The following is a 17,945-nucleotide window of genomic DNA, read 5'->3' on the forward strand; positions in this document are numbered from 1 at the left end:
GAAATTAATCAGTGATATGTTTGATGCTTATTGCAGATTCACATTTGACCCTGGAGGAACTTATATGGAGCCAACAAAAATAAGTCCTCATAAAGACGACCCACCAGATTTGAGGACAAATCCTTCTCAAGAGGGAGGGGATGATACGCGGGGCCCAAGCCCAATAAATAAAGTCCACCAAAGAAGGATAAAGAAGTCATTTTACATAAAGGAGGGGTGAGTTTAGCTTGATAAGGGGTGCATCGGGAACTTTCCTATTTTAGAAATTGAAATAAACGTGTACTCCATATAGATTCTAGAAGCTAGCATATTTAGCACATGTATTAGAGTTAGGCAACGTGATTCATAGTGGCTGAACACGTTTTTCATCACAAGTCCAAGGTTGATGAGTCTATATAACTCACCTTGGCTGTCCTTGTATTCACTTTGGAATATATGAGAAATTTCTACATTCTGAAATTTATCTCTACCGAGCAAATGCTTACCAAAGTCATCTTCTCCATCAACTCTCTCCCACCTCTTAGCTTTCTTCCAACAATGAGGCTGTCTGAGCTAAGGACCACACCATCTCCTTCTCTGCCGAAACAAGCATCTCACTGAACTCCACCAAATTTCGCTGCCACTTGCTGGACTTCCTTCCTTTTCGGTTTCCAGTTTCATCACATCAATGGAGAGCCCTATCATCAGCGAGAATAAAGAATTCATCAAATGGAGCAACGATTCAATGAGTAGTTAGAAGAACAAAAACAAATACAAAGAGCGCTTGAAGAGAATCTGCAATCCCTAACGCAGGGCACCCTGGGTGTGCCCACTGAAACTCCCGCACCACCTCCTGCCAGCACCCAAGGATCCTGATCTGCTGTTGAACATACTAACTACATTGGTCAATATGACTTGTTGGTTGATGGGGATCCTGCACGCATTGTGGTTGTCAGACGAGTAGTTGAGGGAGGCCAGACTATTCATGGTGTTTCCATATCACCCCAGCACGTGTGTGTCATGATTAACGAGGTTCGGGATCCCCAGGCTCAGGTGCCTGTACCCACTTCTGAAGTTCAATTTGTGGGGGAGGCCATAGGAAGTTTTTTAGCCTGGCCTAGAGCATTAGTTATCACACACATTGCTACACAACAGGTATAATATTTTTATCATTACTAATTTTATATTATCATTTAGAAATATTTGTTCATAACTTTTAAAATGTTATCTTCAGTTCACACATCCTCAATACAAGATTGATGAGGCACCAATAACTGAATATGATGATGATGACATGATTGAAGCGGAGGATGATCCCATAGCAAAACTATTGTCAAGAATTCCCAGGTTCAACAAAGGATCAATACAAATATACTGAGATTTAAGAGTATTTGGTCTCCCCCCCATCTGCTAGTATATATCACATTCAACGATGTATCGGAGATCATTGTGGGAGACAAGATATTGAATATTTCCATTATTCAACTCTGGTGCATGTAGGATAGTTAATTTTGTCTACCATAATATTTTAATTTAGATGCATTCTTTGTAACAAGTTAACTTTGTTGTTATAGGTACATGGACATAGTCATTGTAGACCAAGGTCGGTCTTTCGTTTACGGATTTCTTGAACCTCAGACCATTCAACGTTCTGGTATCTGATAACGGTCTAAAAACCGTTATTTTCATGCTTAAATTTGATAGTAAAACACACCCTTTGTGGCTTAGAATGAACTTCAAATCAAGTAAAACACTTAGTTGAGTCTCTTGAGAGTCAAAAGTTGGTTTTAGAGATATTATGCTTGTTTTGCATTGTTTTGCAGGGTTTTTAGATGAATTAAAGATGGAAGAGAAGTAAGGTGGACTAAGACCCATGAAAGAAGGAGAAAAATGATGAAAAGAAGGGTCAAGCAAGCCGTTGAGCGCCAGAATTGTCCGCTGAGCGTTCAGAGCGATTAGAGGGAAACCGCTCAACAGCAAAACTAACCGTTGAGCGGTCAAAGCGATACAAGGAAAACCATTGAGCAGTGAATTTAGGGGCTTGGGCGGTTGTCTGTGTTTTTAGCTAGAGTCTGTAAATCTTTCTGTAATCTATCTGTTATCTTTTGGGGCCTATATATAGCCCCACTGCGAATTAGAAGGGGATTCTTTTGGCAGAGAGAAACGTCCAGAGCCATTCCACACACCTTGGATGCTTAGGCTCAATTCAACCAAGTTTAGGGTTATTTCTTCCATTCGTTCATTATTTTCATCTAGTTTCACCATGATTATGGTAAACTAAACCCTTTGTTCTTGGGGAACAATGTAATCTTTTGAAACTCTCATATATTCAAATTCTTATTTATTTCATATGCTTGTCATATACTTGTTTATCAATTGTTAGGTTCTCATATGTGCTCAATGCTTTTATTGTTTAACTCATTCAGTAAAACATGTTTGCCTTTATCGATATGGGGACGTTCGGTAATGTCATGAACTGGTGGGAAATTCCATGATAATGCCAATATCGCCTAGGGATAGGGGTAGTACGGTCAATTGTATTTGCTTCTGATCGCATTGCATTATTGGTTACTAGGGGAGGCTAGGGATAGCAAGCCGGTAATTAATAATAGGCTCTTTTCACCAAGGGATTGGGTTAAGGGTAAATAAGAAAGTGTGCATGGCAATTAGATAAATAAGTGAAGTAAATAAGAAGAGTAGATATACGAGAGTGGATTAGATGAAATTGTAAACCCAAACAACACCATTCATGCATAGTTTCTCAAAACCAATTGAATCAACTGCATTGCATGTTTATTTTTGTTCTTTGCATATAACCACCAAATTTATTCTCTTCTCAAGTCTTACACGATTAGTTACATGAAAATTAAGGCCTAAGAGTCCTTTGGGAAAACGATGCTCGGACTTACCCGTTTATATTACTTGATAACGATCTGGTACACTTGCCAGGGACTTAACAAGTTTTTGGTGCCGTTGCCGGGGACTCGTGGGGTNACGGTCAATTGTATTTGCTTCTGATCGCATTGCATTATTGGTTACTAGGGGAGGCTAGGGATAGCAAGCCGGTAATTAATAATAGGCTCTTTTCACCAAGGGATTGGGTTAAGGGTAAATAAGAAAGTGTGCATGACAATTAGATAAATAAGTGAAGTAAATAAGAAGAGTAGATATATGAGAGTGGATAAGATGAAATTTGAAACCCCAACAACACCATTCATTCATAGTTTCTCAAAACCAATTGAATCAACTACATTGCATGTTTATTTTTGTTCTTTGCATATAACCACCAAATTTACTCTCTTCTCAAGTCTTACGCAATTAGGTTAGATGAAAGTTAAGGCCTAAAAGTCCTTTGGGAAAACAATACTCGGACTTACCCGTTTATATTACTTGATAACGATCTGGTACACTTGCCAGGGTGATGAATCAATATTTTATACCATTCACTTAGTTTTTTGCACCGAATTGTGTTAATGAATTATGCTTAATTCTTAGTTATTGTGTCATTTTCACCATTTGGGCATAATTAGACCAATAATTCTTATTTTAATTAATTTGAATTAATTAAGCTTAATTATTCCTATTTTTATTTTCAGGGCAATTTTGGAATCACAGTGTGAGACTTTTGGAACGACACCAATTAAGTGAAGACTCTCCACAAGGCAATTTAGAATTAATCTAGCTTAGCTTAGTAGTTTGGAATTTGTAGATGAATTTATGTAATGTGGGCCAATTTTGTTAGGATAGACTAAGCCCAATAGAAAAAATAGTGACTTGGCACTTAAGGGTTTGGGTGGACCCTACCCTAATTTTTGAGACCACATCCTCGAACCTAGGGATTGCAACAACCGCCACTCACTTTTGCACATTCTTTTTCGTTTTTGTTTTTGCTTTGAACGTTTTCCTCTGGAGTTGACGGTTGTCCACGGTTTTGAGGATGAATGAAAAAATATAAAACACGTTTTTTTTTTTTGCAAGCATTGTTGCATTTGATGAATGTTAAATTCCTTTCCTCCTTTTCGTTCAGAACGGTGCTGCTGGGATGAGACATTATGCAACTTTATTTGAGAAAAAAAATTGCTTTTTTGGTGATTGAATGTTGGAAAGGTAATTAGGTTAGAATGGTTGGTGTCACATCTAGCACCGTGGGCCACATGAAGCAAGGAATGATTGTTTTCAATTTGGAGAGTTGGTGTTTTATTGATTCTTAAACTTTGTGTCACGGCTGTTGCAACCCACAATTTTTCTTTTGCTTTGAATGAGTGAAGAGGAGATTAGCTGAAGGCTGGTTGGATGGGACGTGTTGGTAGATAATTATTGGATAGGTTCTTTCCTTTTATCTCATTGAGAATGAAGAAGTGATTGTTTGCTAGTTGGGCACATTGAAGATGGGGTGCACCACGTTGGCAGCAACTTATTTTCTTCTAGGAGGGTGTGATTCGTTTATGTTTGATTGAAGAGAGAAAAAGGAGTTGACGTGCTGGAAGGAAGAATTCAAAGTGATTTAGCTTAAGCTTTCCCGAGAAACTAAAGAATGGGCACGGATCCCATTGAGTTGAATTTTCTTTGATGGCTGCACTCTCGGTCGAAGAGCCCACTGGAAAAAGGTTTATTTAATTCACATTTGCATTCAAGTTGGTGTGCGTGGGACCTAACGTTCTTGAAGGTCTTGTAGGCCATTTTCACTTTCAATTTCTTTAATATATTCACATTGGGTCAGGTGAGTTACTAGGAGAAAAGTCATATTAGTTTATTTCTTTTGTTTTAAATTAGTTTGCATAGTAGGATAAGTTGTTTTTCATTTCTTTAATTTAGTTTTACATTTAAATTAATTTAACTGTGTTAGATAATTGTTTGTTGCATTGTTGGTGTCTAGTATTTTATTTTATTTTGTCTTAATGTTGTCTTGTATTTGTGGTCGTGTTACTTTAATTACCATGATATCTTAATTTAACTGTGTTGGTCATTAGCAATATTGCATTGCTTCTTTGAGATTTCTGGACTGTATGTTTGATTGCCACTTTGACTTGGTTAATATCAAATCTTTATTTGCACTTGCAATTGGTTATACACTTAGTTGCCCAGTTGGTGTTGAGTCTTCTCTTAGTTGATTAAACTGCATGGTGTAAATTGGATTTGATGTTAACATTGCGTTCACTTAGTCCGCTTTTATGAAAACATAATTAGCCTTCCCTTAGTTGGTTAACTGTGTTGGATTAGAGGTTAGAGTCGTTGCTTAATTTTGTTGATCTGTGATAGGAAGCATTGTAATTAAGTTAATGACCAACAGTTTTCATTCTGTCTTTGAAACCGTTTTTAAATCTGTGTTTAATTATCTCTTTGCGTCAGTGTTTTGATTTTATTCATCTGTATTCACCATAACCTTTTCACAAACCCCCCACTTCGTGTTTGACTTAATTCTTGAACCACAAAATTGGTCCTTGAGAGACGACCTAGGAGTCATTTCCTAGCTATACTGCATTTCTAATTGCACATTAAATTTTGCATGGGCGGCGACACCCATCAAAAATTTTGGCGCCGTTGCCAAGGACCAACGATTCAATTTTAAGTCTTGTGTAGTGTTTCTGTTTGTGTGAGTTGTGTTGTCTGGTGTTTTTTTTTTCTGTGGTTTGAACTTTTTGTGCTATTGTTTCATGATTACAGGGTATTGTGACTTAGTGCATGACTAGAGGAAATCCTGGATTCATACCACCCTTTGATCCTGAGATTGATAGGACGTTTCATGGGTTAGTTAGGCATTCTAGGAATTTTTCTTTAGAGTTTGTTTCTGAGTCTGTTCCATTAGATACTGTTTATCCTACTACTGAATCTGAATCCACTACTGAGTACTTTGTGCATACTGCATCTATTGCATCTGCACCTGATTCTGATTCTGATTCTGTTATCTTTCACACTGAGAACAATATGGCCCAACCTCCACCTCATGAGAGGACTTTTAGGGAGATGGCTGCACCTGATTCCAATATTGAAAGCTTGTGCATCCAATACCCTGATGAGGATGTTCCATTTGTTCTCAAGACTGGACTGATTCATTTGTTGCCCAAGTTTCATTGCCTTGCAGGTGAGAGTCCACATAAGCATCTGAAGGAATTCCACATTGTCTGTTCGACTATGAAACCGCATGATGTTCTTGAAGAACACATCTTCTTGAAGGCATTCCCTCATTCATTGGAAAGTGTTGCTAAGGATTGGTTGTACGGTTTGGAACCTAGATCCATCACTAGCTGGGATGATCTGAAGAGGCATAACTATCTTGGAGAAATTTTTTCCAACATCACGGACCACAACTATCAGAAAAGACATAACTGGGATTAGGCAACTTGGTGGAGAGAGCTTATATGAGTATTAGGAGAGATTCAAGACACTTTGTGCAAGCTGTCCCCACCATCAGATACCTGACCAACTCCTTATCCAGTATTTTTATGAGGGTTTGAACAACATGGATTGGGGTATGATTGATGCTGCCAGTGGTGGAGCTCTTGGAGACACCACGCATGCTGAGGCCAGGCAATTGATTGAGAAGATGGCCTCCAACTCCCAACAGTTTAGCACTAGGAATGATGCCATTATGGTGAGGGGCGTACATGATGTTGGTGCCCATTCTTTATCAGCTGTTGAAAGCAAATTGGAAGGCAAGCTTGACTCTCTTATGAAGATAGTGACACAGTTGGCAACCAACTAGAGACCTACAACTTCATCTGCATCTATTGCACGACTATGTGCTATTTGTACTTCCAACGACCACCACACAGATGCCTGTCCTACTTTGCAGCACCCTGCTGCCCCTGATGCGCCTCAAGCTTATGCTACTAACATATACAATAACAGGCAGCCACAACAGCAGAATCATGACTTGTCCAGCAACAGGTACAACCCAGGGTGGAGGAATCACCCCAATCCTAGATGGAACAATGCGTCACAGCATCAGCAGCAGGCGCCACCTTTCCAGAATGCTGGAGGACCTAACAAATATGTGCCTCCACCTATGCAACAAAATCAAAGGTAGCAACAACAGTAGCAGCAAGAGGCACCTACCCAACCAGCTGCCCAACCTTCTACTTCTTCTGAGCCCTCATTGGAAGAGCTTGTGAGACAGATGACTTTTGCAGAACTTGCAGTTTCAGCAGGAAACTAGAGCTTCAATACAGAGTCTCACTAATCAGATGGGTCATATGGCTACTCAACTAAACTAGGTGCAATCTCAGAATTCTGATAAGTTACCATCCCAGATTGTGTAGAATCCGAAGAATGTGAGTGCCATAACCCTCAGATTAGGGAAGCAGATTGTTGTGCCTTCAGAGCCAACTCCTACACTTACACCCACGCATGCCACTTCTCACAGGACAGAGGACCAGTCTGGCCACGCAGGACATTTGAGGTGGGTGGATCTTCTTCCTTTCTCGGTGGTTCTTCTTCTCCTCTAGGTGGACCTTCTCCTTCTCCGACCACTACCACCAGTGCATTTTCTCCTTTGTATGATCGGCCTATCCCTCTTCCCTTCCTTTCAAGGCCAATTCCTAGCAAAAAGATGGAAGAGGTGGATAAAGAAATATTGGAGACCTTCAGGAAGGTAGAGGTGAACATACCTCTACTTGATGCAATCAAACAGATTCCAAAGTATGCAAAATTCTTGAATGAGCTATGCTCAAGCAAGAGGAAGATGAAAGGTAATGAAAGGATCGACATGGGGAGGAATGTATATGCACTTATTGGTAAGTCGGTCCCGCACATTCCTGAAAAGTGTAAGGACCCAGGTATATTTTGCATTTCTTGTGTGATTGGAAACAATAAATTTGAGAATGCCATGCTTGATTTAGGTGCTTCTATTAATGTCATGCCTTTGTCTATCTATAAATCTTTGTCTCTTGGTCCTTTACAACCTACGGGTGTGGTCGTTCAGTTGGCCAATAGAAGTGTTATCCACCCGACAGGTTACATAGAGGATGTCTTGGTTAGGGTTGGTGAATTGATTTTTCCTGCTGACTTTTATGTTTTGGAGATGGAGGAGGGATTCTCTCTTGGATCCGCTCCAATTATCCTAGGCAAGCCATTTTTGAAAACTGCCCGAACCAAGATTGATGTGTATGCTGGAACTTTGTCTATGGAATTTGCTGATATTGTTGTTCACTTTAAAATTCTTGATAAAATGAAATTTCCAGCTGAGGACCATTCTGTTTTTAGGATTGACATGTTGGATGACATTATTGATAAACATGTTGTTGAGGAGTTTAATTCTTTGCATGAGAAAGAGCATTCTTTTCTATCTTCTTTACATCCATGCATTGAATCTGGATTTGAATCACGATTTTGATGAGGATTGTGATGTCCAGGATATTGATGCTATGCGTGATATTGATGATGTTGTTGACATATCTGTGGTGGACATTGATTTGGATTGTGATGAGATGGGTGTTCTACATTTACCTGTGAATTCTTTAGAGTCAGAATACACTAACCATGTTGCAGGAAGTACAAATGAATCTGACTTGCAGGCACCCACTCTTGAGTTGAAACCATTGCCGGATAACCTCAAGTATGTGTACTTAGAGGATGATGAGAAGAAACCGGTGATCATTTCCACCTCCCTTGATTTTGTTCAAGTGGAGAAGTTGTTTGGTGTGCTGAGAGAGCACAAGAAGGCCTTTTGGTTGGAGTTTGGGTGACATACCTGGTATTAGCCCATCCACATGCATGCATAGGATTCTTTTTGAGGATGGAGCAAAGCCAGTTAGGCAGCCACAGAGAAGGCAAAACCCTATGACTATGGATGTCATCAAGAAGGAGGTGACCAAGTTGTTGCAAGTTGGGACCATCTACCCAATTTTAGATAGTTAATGGGTGAGCCCCATCCATGTTGTGCCTAAAAAGACTAGCCTCATAGTGGTGAAGAACATCTCCCTGAAAGTTCAAAATTGGCAACTGCCACCATGATCAGGGGCGTTTTCTTTTCCCTTCTCCTCCCTTTCCTGCTTTTATTGCCCTTGTCCTAGACCTGCTGATTGTGACACACTAAGGACATTGTGTAGTTTAAGTGTGGTCTATTTATTAGGGGAGGTTGCTTCTTTGTTTAGGTTTTGGTTTTTATGTAGTTTGTTGTGTCTTGTGTACAGTTTTGCATGCTTTTCGTGAATTATGGACTTTGTTTAGGTTGTCAGTTTTCCTTCACTTCATTGATACTCTGATTGGTTGGATTCCTTACTTTTCTTTTGTTCGAAAGATGATTATGATGTTTGAGAGGTTGAATTGATTGTGACAGAATTACCTTGTGCGAGATTTGAGCCATTTGATGATCTTTCTTGTGTGTGATATGTCTCTTGATTGCTTGCACTTATGCCTTGGCTTGACTCTTGTTGATAATTCTTGATTCATGCGCATGTTTCAAAGTGATAAAGGCATTTTGTTGTTGAGCCTTTCTAGCCAAATGAGCCTACCTTGTTGTGATCCTATGATAGCCCCTTTGAGCCTTAATTTCCCCATTTCTTTGTTTTGAAGCACATACGTTAGCCCTAAGTGAAAAACCATGATTACCTTAACCTTAGGAAATTTTGGAGCTTTGGAATTGTTTTGGGAATAAGTGTGGTCTCTTGGGTTATTCAGATGAGTTGGTTAGTTGACTCCTTTTCTTGTTTGTGTTTTTGTAAATACATGGTGTATCTTGTCTCTTAGAGTTATGTCCAATATTGAGAAAAAAAGAAAAGAGACAAGATGAAAAAAAAAATGCAGAAAAATGAGAAAAATAAAATTTTTTTGTGAATAATGGAGTCAAGAAGAGGATTGAATTAGAGGTTTTGTGTGTGTTTGAATGTGTTGGCCCTTATTCCCCGTTGCTCCTCTATTTCCCTTTGGTTTGTAACTTCTCATCCATATCATATCCTCCCTTTTCCTTGGCCCCATTACATCCATAAAAGACCTTTTGATTTGAACATGCATATGTGTTTGAGTGTTGATATTAGAGGCTTGCAAAGTCTGTTTGTGTTTTCTTTCTTGAGTGCATTGAGTTGACATTGTTTACCCTAGGCACTTGAGAGAAACACTGATAGTGTGCATCTGTGAGGCTCTGTGCTTTTGATTCATCTCTTGAACTGATTGATCATTTTTTCATGCTTTGAACTGCTTGGATGATTTCACAAGTATCTATTTTCATTGCTTCTGTGTTGGATACTGTGCAGCTTGATGGAAGTGAAGTAAGGTGGACTTAGACCAATGAAAGAAGGAGAAAAATGATTAAAAGAAGGGTCAAGCAAGCCGCTGAGCGCCAGAATGGTCCGCTGAGCGCTCAGAGCGATTAAAGGGAAATTGCTCAGTGGTCAAAGCGGCAAGAGGCAAACCGCTGAGCGGTGAACTTAGACGCCTGGCCGGTTGCCTGTTTTTTTAGTTAGATTCTGTAAATCTTTCTATAATCGATATGTTATCTTTTTGGGCTTATATATAGCCCCATTGCGAATTAGAAAGGGATTCTTTTGGCAGAGAGAAACGTACAGAGCTATTCCACACCTTAGAGGAGGTTCCTTGGATGCTTAGGCTCCATTCCACCAAGTTTAGGGTTATTTCTTCCATTCTTTGTTGAACTAAACCCTTTGTTGTTGGCGAACAATGTAATCTTTTGAAACTCTCATATATTCAAATTCTTATTTATTTCATATGCTTGTCATATACTTGTTTATCAATTATTGGGTTCTCATCTGTGCTCAATGCTTTTATTGTTTAACTCATTCAATAAAAGGTGTTTTTCTTTATTGATATGGGGACGTACGGTAATGTCATGAACTGGTGGGAAATTCCTTGATTATGCAAATATCACCTAGGGATAGGGGTAGGACGGTCAATTGTATTTGCTTCTGATCGCATTGCATTATTGGTTACTAGGGGAGGCTAGGGATAGCAAGCCGGTAATTAATAATAGGCTCTTTTCACCAAGGGATTGAGTTAAGGGTAAATAAGAAAGTGTGCATGGCAATTAGATAAATAAGTGAAGTAAATAAGAAGAGTAGATATACGAGAGTGGATTAGATGAAATTGTAAACCCAAACAACACCATTCATGCATAGTTTCTCAAAACCAATTGAATCAACTGCATTGCATGTTTATTTTTGTTCTTTGCATATAACCACCAAATTTATTCTCTTCTCAAGTCTTACACGATTAGTTACATGAAAATTAAGGCCTAAGAGTCCTTTGGGAAAACGATGCTCGGACTTACCCGTTTATATTACTTGATAACGATCTGGTACACTTGCCAGGGACTTAACAAGTTTTTGGTGCCGTTGCCGGGGACTCGTGGGGTAACTTATCTAGTAGTGTAAATTGATTAAGTTTGACTTGATTGTATATATCTTTTTATCTTTTATTTTTTATTTTTATTTTTTTTTAAATATAAAAAAGTGCTACTAGGGTTTGTGTTTCTTGTGCATGCAACAGGAGACTAGACATACTAGAAGCAAGAAAAATACGCAACCTCTTCTTGAAGGCTTAAGCGAAGCAAGAGGGAGAAGGAAAGTCAGACGCCCATCTAGGGATTTGTTTCCTTCACCTAACAGATTACTATCACCTTCACCAGATAAAAGAACATAGGAGATGGCTGAAAGAATTCCTCCAAGACGCACTCTTGCAGACCAATCAGATACGGTTGGCCTTTTCAATTTTAGCAGCATAGTTATGCCTACAGATCAAACGACCAACATGGTGATGAATCCATCACTTATACACCTGGTGCAGAGCAAACAGTTTCATGGCTTGTCAAATGAGAATCCCTATGACCATTTGACAGCGTTTAGTGAAATATGCAACACAATAAAGATGGCAGGTGTATCAGATGAAAGAGTAAGGCTTAGTTCGTTCCTGTTCTCATTGGAAGGCAATGCTAAGACGTGGCTCAATTCCTTTCTTGAAGGAACATTTACAACATGGGAAGCTGTGGCTAGAACATTTGTCAGCAAATATTTTCCACAGTCTAAAGTTACTCAGGGAAAACTGGAGATCTCATCATTCAAGCAAGGCATGGAAGAAACTCTAAGTCAAGCATGGAAGCGATTAAAAGGATTACTCAAAGAAACACCCGTTCACGGATTTGACAAGACAACCATTGTTCTTGCCTACCTTGGTGGACTGAATATGCAGTCTAAGATGATGTTGGACGCCTCAGCTGGAGGTGATATCAAACAAAAGACTGAGGATGAAGCCTATGACTTGATAGAGAGAATGGCAGCTAATGGACAAGAAGCATATAGTGAGAGGGGCGTACCGACACAACAGAGAGGAGTCTTGCACTTACCTGCAAATGATGCAATGCTAGCTCAAAATCATCTTTTGACCCAAAAGCTAGATACATTGACAAAGATCCTTTCACAACTTCCAAAGGAGGTTCGTAATGTCTCTCAAGCACAACAGCTATGTGATCTTTGTGGTGGNGACCATATTAATGGTCAATGTGCTATACCTGAGGAGATGCAGCAGGAAGCTAACTATATGGGGAACCAATACCAATATAGGCAAGGGAATTTCAACCAAGGCACTCCTAGCCAGGGTTGGAAGAATCATCCAAGTATTGGCCAACAACAGAATAACCCATCAGGGCAACAAGGAGGCTTCAGGCAGCAACAACCTTCTCCTTTGTGGCAGCAAATAAATCAATTGACAGAGAATGTTAGAGACTTTTCTAATAGATTTGATAAATTTGTGAAAGATTATCATTCGCAACAGTCAAGTGATCAAGCTACTTTTAGATCATTAGAGGCACAACTTGGTCAACTGTCAGAAAGGATTGAAGTCACAAAAAAGAATCAAGCTAGGGTTAATACTGATGTTAATCCTAAGGAGGAATGTCGTGCTGTTGTAGTAAGGGAGAAAAGAAAAGAAGAGGAAGAATTGATTGAGATTAGCAGTGATGAAGAAGAGGTAAGTGAGAATGATGAGTTTGGTGAAGAAGAGAAAGAAGAAGAGGGATTGGAAGAAGTTGAGAAAAGAAGGGATAGTTATAATGGGCAGATGAGAGAAATATTTAGAAATGTGACCATGGTTCCTATGGAAGAAAGCCATCCTCAAATTCCTGTTTTTACAAATAAAAGTAATTACATTGGAGAGGTGATAGAACTTGATGCAGAAGAGGAAGAACAAAAAGTATTTGTGCAGCCAAGAAAAGAACATCATCCACCAAAAATGAAGGATCCAAGATTGTTAACTCTTCCTTGCGTGATAAATGATGTGGATATAGGAAGAGCAATGATCGACTCTAGGTCTAGTGTAAATTTAATGCCCTTAAGTTACTTGAAGAGAATTAAAGGGTTAGTCCTAAAACCAACAAACACTACTATAACAGTGGCAGATGGTTCGGTTAAGAAAACAGCTGGTAAGGTGGAAGATGCAATTGTCCGTATTGAGGAGTTGGAATTCTTGATTGATTTTGTAGTCGTGGATATGAAGAATGAAGGAAGGATTCCATTAATTTTACGAAGACCTTTTATGAGGACTTCCAGAATGGCAATGTGTATCCATGATGGAATAATAACTTTGAAAGATCAAGAATTTGTGTTGATGTATAATTTCTCCAAAGGAAGGAAAGTAAAAATAAAGGAGAGGGACAGGCATAAGAAGTCAAGAAGAGAAGTTGCACTAAAGGACAACACAATAGGTACCAATTCTAATAGTTGTAATGTTTTGCAGGTACCTAAAAATGAGGAGGTTGACAAAGGAGGCACTATCCACACTGAATATACACCACTTCAATTAGGAGCACAAGTGAGATTCAAGAACAAGAATTGGCTTGTTATTAAGAGTCGAGAAGATGGCAAGTTGGAAATCAGGAAACCATTCACAAGAGCCATAAAGAAAGTGGATAGAAAGCAACTAAGGAGTTGGGTTGATGAAGATCCCAACCATGATGGAATGAATTGATTATATCTAAATCCCACTTTGATTAAACATTTGTAGTTTTAGGGTATTTGATTTTGTACATATACTTTATTGAATCTTTGAACACTTTTTGGGTAGTATCTACTGAGGGATGCTAAATCTTTTATGTATCTACTGAAGGATACAAGGTAAGAACACCTACTGAAGGGTGTTGGAAGGATAAACACTTACTGATGAGTGCTAAACAGGTTTCGGTCAGGCTCGTGACGTTAAACAAGCGCTACCTGGAAGGCAACCCAATTGATTGTTTGTTTATTAATCCTGTGTTAAGTGCATTACATGTTAATGATTGCATCTGAGAGGGGAAAAGCATATATTTGAAAAATTGAAGGTTGAAATTAAGTGCTAGAAGGAAAGATTACTAAAAAGAAAGCAAAAGAAGAAGAAGTGAAATTAGGCACAGACCGCTAAGCGGTTGCGGCGCTGATGGTCTCGGCTTTTCTTAAAAGCTGAGTGGTTTTCCAAGTTTTTCACTTTGAAACCCTTCTTTGCATTTCGCCTGAGCGGTCTCCCTAAGACCTAACATTCTCCTTTCACTTTCAAGAAATTTTTAGAGAGATTTCCTCACTTTCTCATTCACCCATTCACCAAAAACTCAATTTTCCACCATTACTTTGTCAAAGTTTGCAGTTTTTGGTTGAGGGATTTGCATTGGAGAGGACATACATCATCAATTAAGCAATTTTTCTGCAAGCATTCATAATCTTCACTCAAGTAAGTATGCAAATTCCTGTTTAAGGTTTCTATTTTTGGGACTTGTTGAAGAACATGTTTAGGAACATGATAAATTAGGGCTTTTGATTTCTATGCATGAATTGATTGAATAGGAGTTGTTTGTACCGATTGAATTGCATGATTTTGGTTCGGATTGATGATTTTAGCAAAAGAGTGGAGATTAGGATCAAATAGGCAAAGATTTTGAAAAACCCTAGCTTCTACCGCTGAGCGGTGGCGCGACTTGAGGCAAACTGCCTAGGCGGTCTTCTTTGACGTTGAGCGGTTTGCAGCTCTTTTGCCTAAATGTTGAAATTTTTGGATGTTTGAGTGTTGAGGAGCCCTGTTTTTCCTCAAAGAATTGTATGATCTGATGATGCACTAACCTCTAATGATGTTTCTATGAATTTTGTTGGATGAAATTGATTTATGCAGGAATGTCTACCTCAAGAAGATTTAAGACAATGGGCAACAAAAGGAAGGAACCAGAGAGACCTAGAAGATACTATTCTTCAAGGTTCCTTTCAAGGAAGCATGAGGAACATTTTGCTATAGTTCAAGAGAGGCGATTGCTGATGGAGAGAAAAGCCATGTATATCCCTGATTTGGCTCCAGAGTTTGGTTTGGAGATTGAAAGGCAAGGGTGGGAGAGACTGACGAGTTATCCAGCATCAGCTAGTATTGAGTTGGTGAAGGAGTTTTATGCCAATGCTTTGCCGAGAGGAGGAGTGTCTGCAGGGAGGTACATGAGCTATATGACCAGCAGAGAGTGTCTACAGGGAGGTACATGAGTCCCTTTACAGAGGGCAGGAGGCCATTACCGAGATGATCATAAGACTTTATGACCAGCCACCAGTGCACAGGTGGACTATGGATGAGTTTTGTAGTGTGATGGCTTGGCCTCGAGGACAGGCACATGGTAGTGGGTCCGGAGCTGCTGGAACTTCAGGAGGACAGGATGATGACCACGAGGATGATGAAGACTTTGAGGATGCCCAGGAGGAGGAGGATGATGACTCAGATGAGGATCTACGCTAATGACGTCTATTGATGGATGCTAGTATTGACAGGGATTTTTCTTTTTCTTTTTCTTTCTACTTTGAATTAGTAGTATAGGTTGAAATTATTGAGTCTATGCTTGGCTTGTACACTTATTCGGATAATGGTTCAATTTATTGCATGATGGGTTGTTTGCTATTGATGATTGATTGTGGATGATGATTGAGAATCTATGAATGCTGATATCCAGATTAATGGTTCACTAGCTGTGAGAACAAATGAGTAAGTGATTCATGATTGTGATTTTGATGCTAATTGTTGACAAATTGGCAAGTGTACCAAATCGTACAAGTAATATAAATGGTAAGACCAAGTATCGTTTTCCCAAGAGACTCGTATTGCTTCCTCGTTCGCGTGAATTAAAATAATAAGACTTGAGATATTAAAATTTATAAAATGGGTTTGAGATCAAAATTATTAACATGCAAAATAAATGTTGATTCAATTGACAAGTGAAAACAATGGATGGATGGACGTTGTTGGGTACTAACAATTTCATCTATTCCACTCTCTCTTACATACTAACCTTGATTATTAGATTGATTCAATTGTTATGCGACTTTCTTAGCCTCCCCTTAACCCGATCCCTCGGCGAAAAAGGGCCTAATATCAATTACTGGCTTGCTATCCCTAGCCTCCCCTAGCAATTAATACCGCATTATAAACAGAAGTTAGCGCAATTGATCGTCCTACCCCTGTCCCTAGGTTGTATTTCATAATCAAGAGATTACTCACCAATTCATGTCATTACCGCACGTCCCCATGTCAATAACAAAAAACAACAATATATCGAATGAGTTAAACGATAAAAGCCTTAAGCACAGATGATAACCCAACAATAATCAATCAAAACATATGGAGACCAGATAAATAATCAATAGTTTCAATAAGAGAGAGTATCAAAAGATTACATTGAATTCCCCAACAACAATAGGGTTTAGTTCACCATAGTCATGGTGAAACTAGATGAAAAATGGAAGAAGAATGGAAGAGCAAACCCTAGAAAAGATGAAAAGGAGCCTAAGCATCCAAGAGATCCACTCCAGAGAGCAAAATTAGGTCTGGCCATCTTCCACTGTCAAAAGAATGACTCTGAATTCGTAGTAAGGGTATTTATAGGTGAGGAACGCGTCAAAATCAGGCCCAAGTCCAGCGTGCTACCGCCGGGCGGTTTAAGTGTGCCGCTCGGCGGTTTCCCATAACCTGCCGCCACCGCCCGGCGGCAGTCGCCACCGCCCGGCGGTTTCCCATGCCACCGCCCGACGGCAATCGCTAGCGCCCGGCGATTTCTCTCAGCGTGAGATGCCCTGCTTACTGCTTGTTCTGGACCACCCGGCGGTTTAAGTGTGCCGCTGGGCAGTACGTCGACTCTTCAAAACTTCATTTTTCTGCTCTTTTCTTGATTCAACGACCTGTATCTTCAACTCCATTCTTACTTTTCTCAAATTAGCTACAAAACAATGCAAAATAAGCATAAAATCGCTAAAAACAACTTTTGAATCTCTCCAGACTCATTTATTGAGTTTTGCTTGATTCTCAGCTCATTCCGAGTAGTAAAGGGTGTAATTTGGTCCAAATTGACATATGAAAATCACTGTTTTTCAACCTTCATCAACACCCCAAACTTAGAATTTTGCTTGTCCTCAACCAAAACAACACAAAATACAAAACTTGGCTTTACACTGTTTCATCCAATGCCTCAACAATCCCAAGGTACATGACAAAACCACTCAATTCAATATCCTTAGTGAAATCCAGAATAAAATGCATGCATAGATGTTATACACTATGAATGATCAATCCACTAAGCAAAAATGTACTCATGAAAATCAACAGTTCATACCAAGCAAGTGTTTGACTCAATCACTCAAGTGTTTAAGGTGACACTCCAACTCTCTATTGTTCACAAGTCACATGAAACAAAATTTCCATTCATCTCAAACAATCAACATCTTTACATGCAAATGCCATCAAAAGGACTTTTCCAAGGCTTGTAATGAGGTTGGGCTAACAAGAAAGAATTGGTTTTTCTAGAATGCAAAATCCTTGAGTCAAAAGAGCTACTAAAGTATTCAACATTTAAGCACAACTCTCCTCCTCACCAATCTCTCTCATTCCCAACTTTTCCCTTTTCTTTTTCTTTTGCATTGAGCTCTTCTTCATGCTTTTCTTCTTTTCTTTTCTTTTTCTCATGAATTTTTCTTTTCACAACATTTGAGTTCAATGCTTTTCACTTGCTTTTTCAATTTTCCCCCAACAACCCC

At 39.2% G+C, this 17,945-nt stretch overlaps 1 pseudogene; it reads left to right on the forward strand.

Annotated features, from left to right (window-relative positions):
• Window positions 1–999: 999 nt before the first annotated feature.
• On the forward strand, window positions 1,000–8,663 carry LOC106755468 (annotated as a pseudogene).
• The last annotated feature ends 9,282 nt before the right edge of the window (window positions 8,664–17,945 follow it).

The sequence above is a fragment of the Vigna radiata genome, unplaced genomic scaffold (genome assembly GCF_000741045.1).
Source record: "Vigna radiata var. radiata cultivar VC1973A unplaced genomic scaffold, Vradiata_ver6 scaffold_414, whole genome shotgun sequence".
Lineage (NCBI taxonomy): Eukaryota > Viridiplantae > Streptophyta > Magnoliopsida > Fabales > Fabaceae > Vigna > Vigna radiata.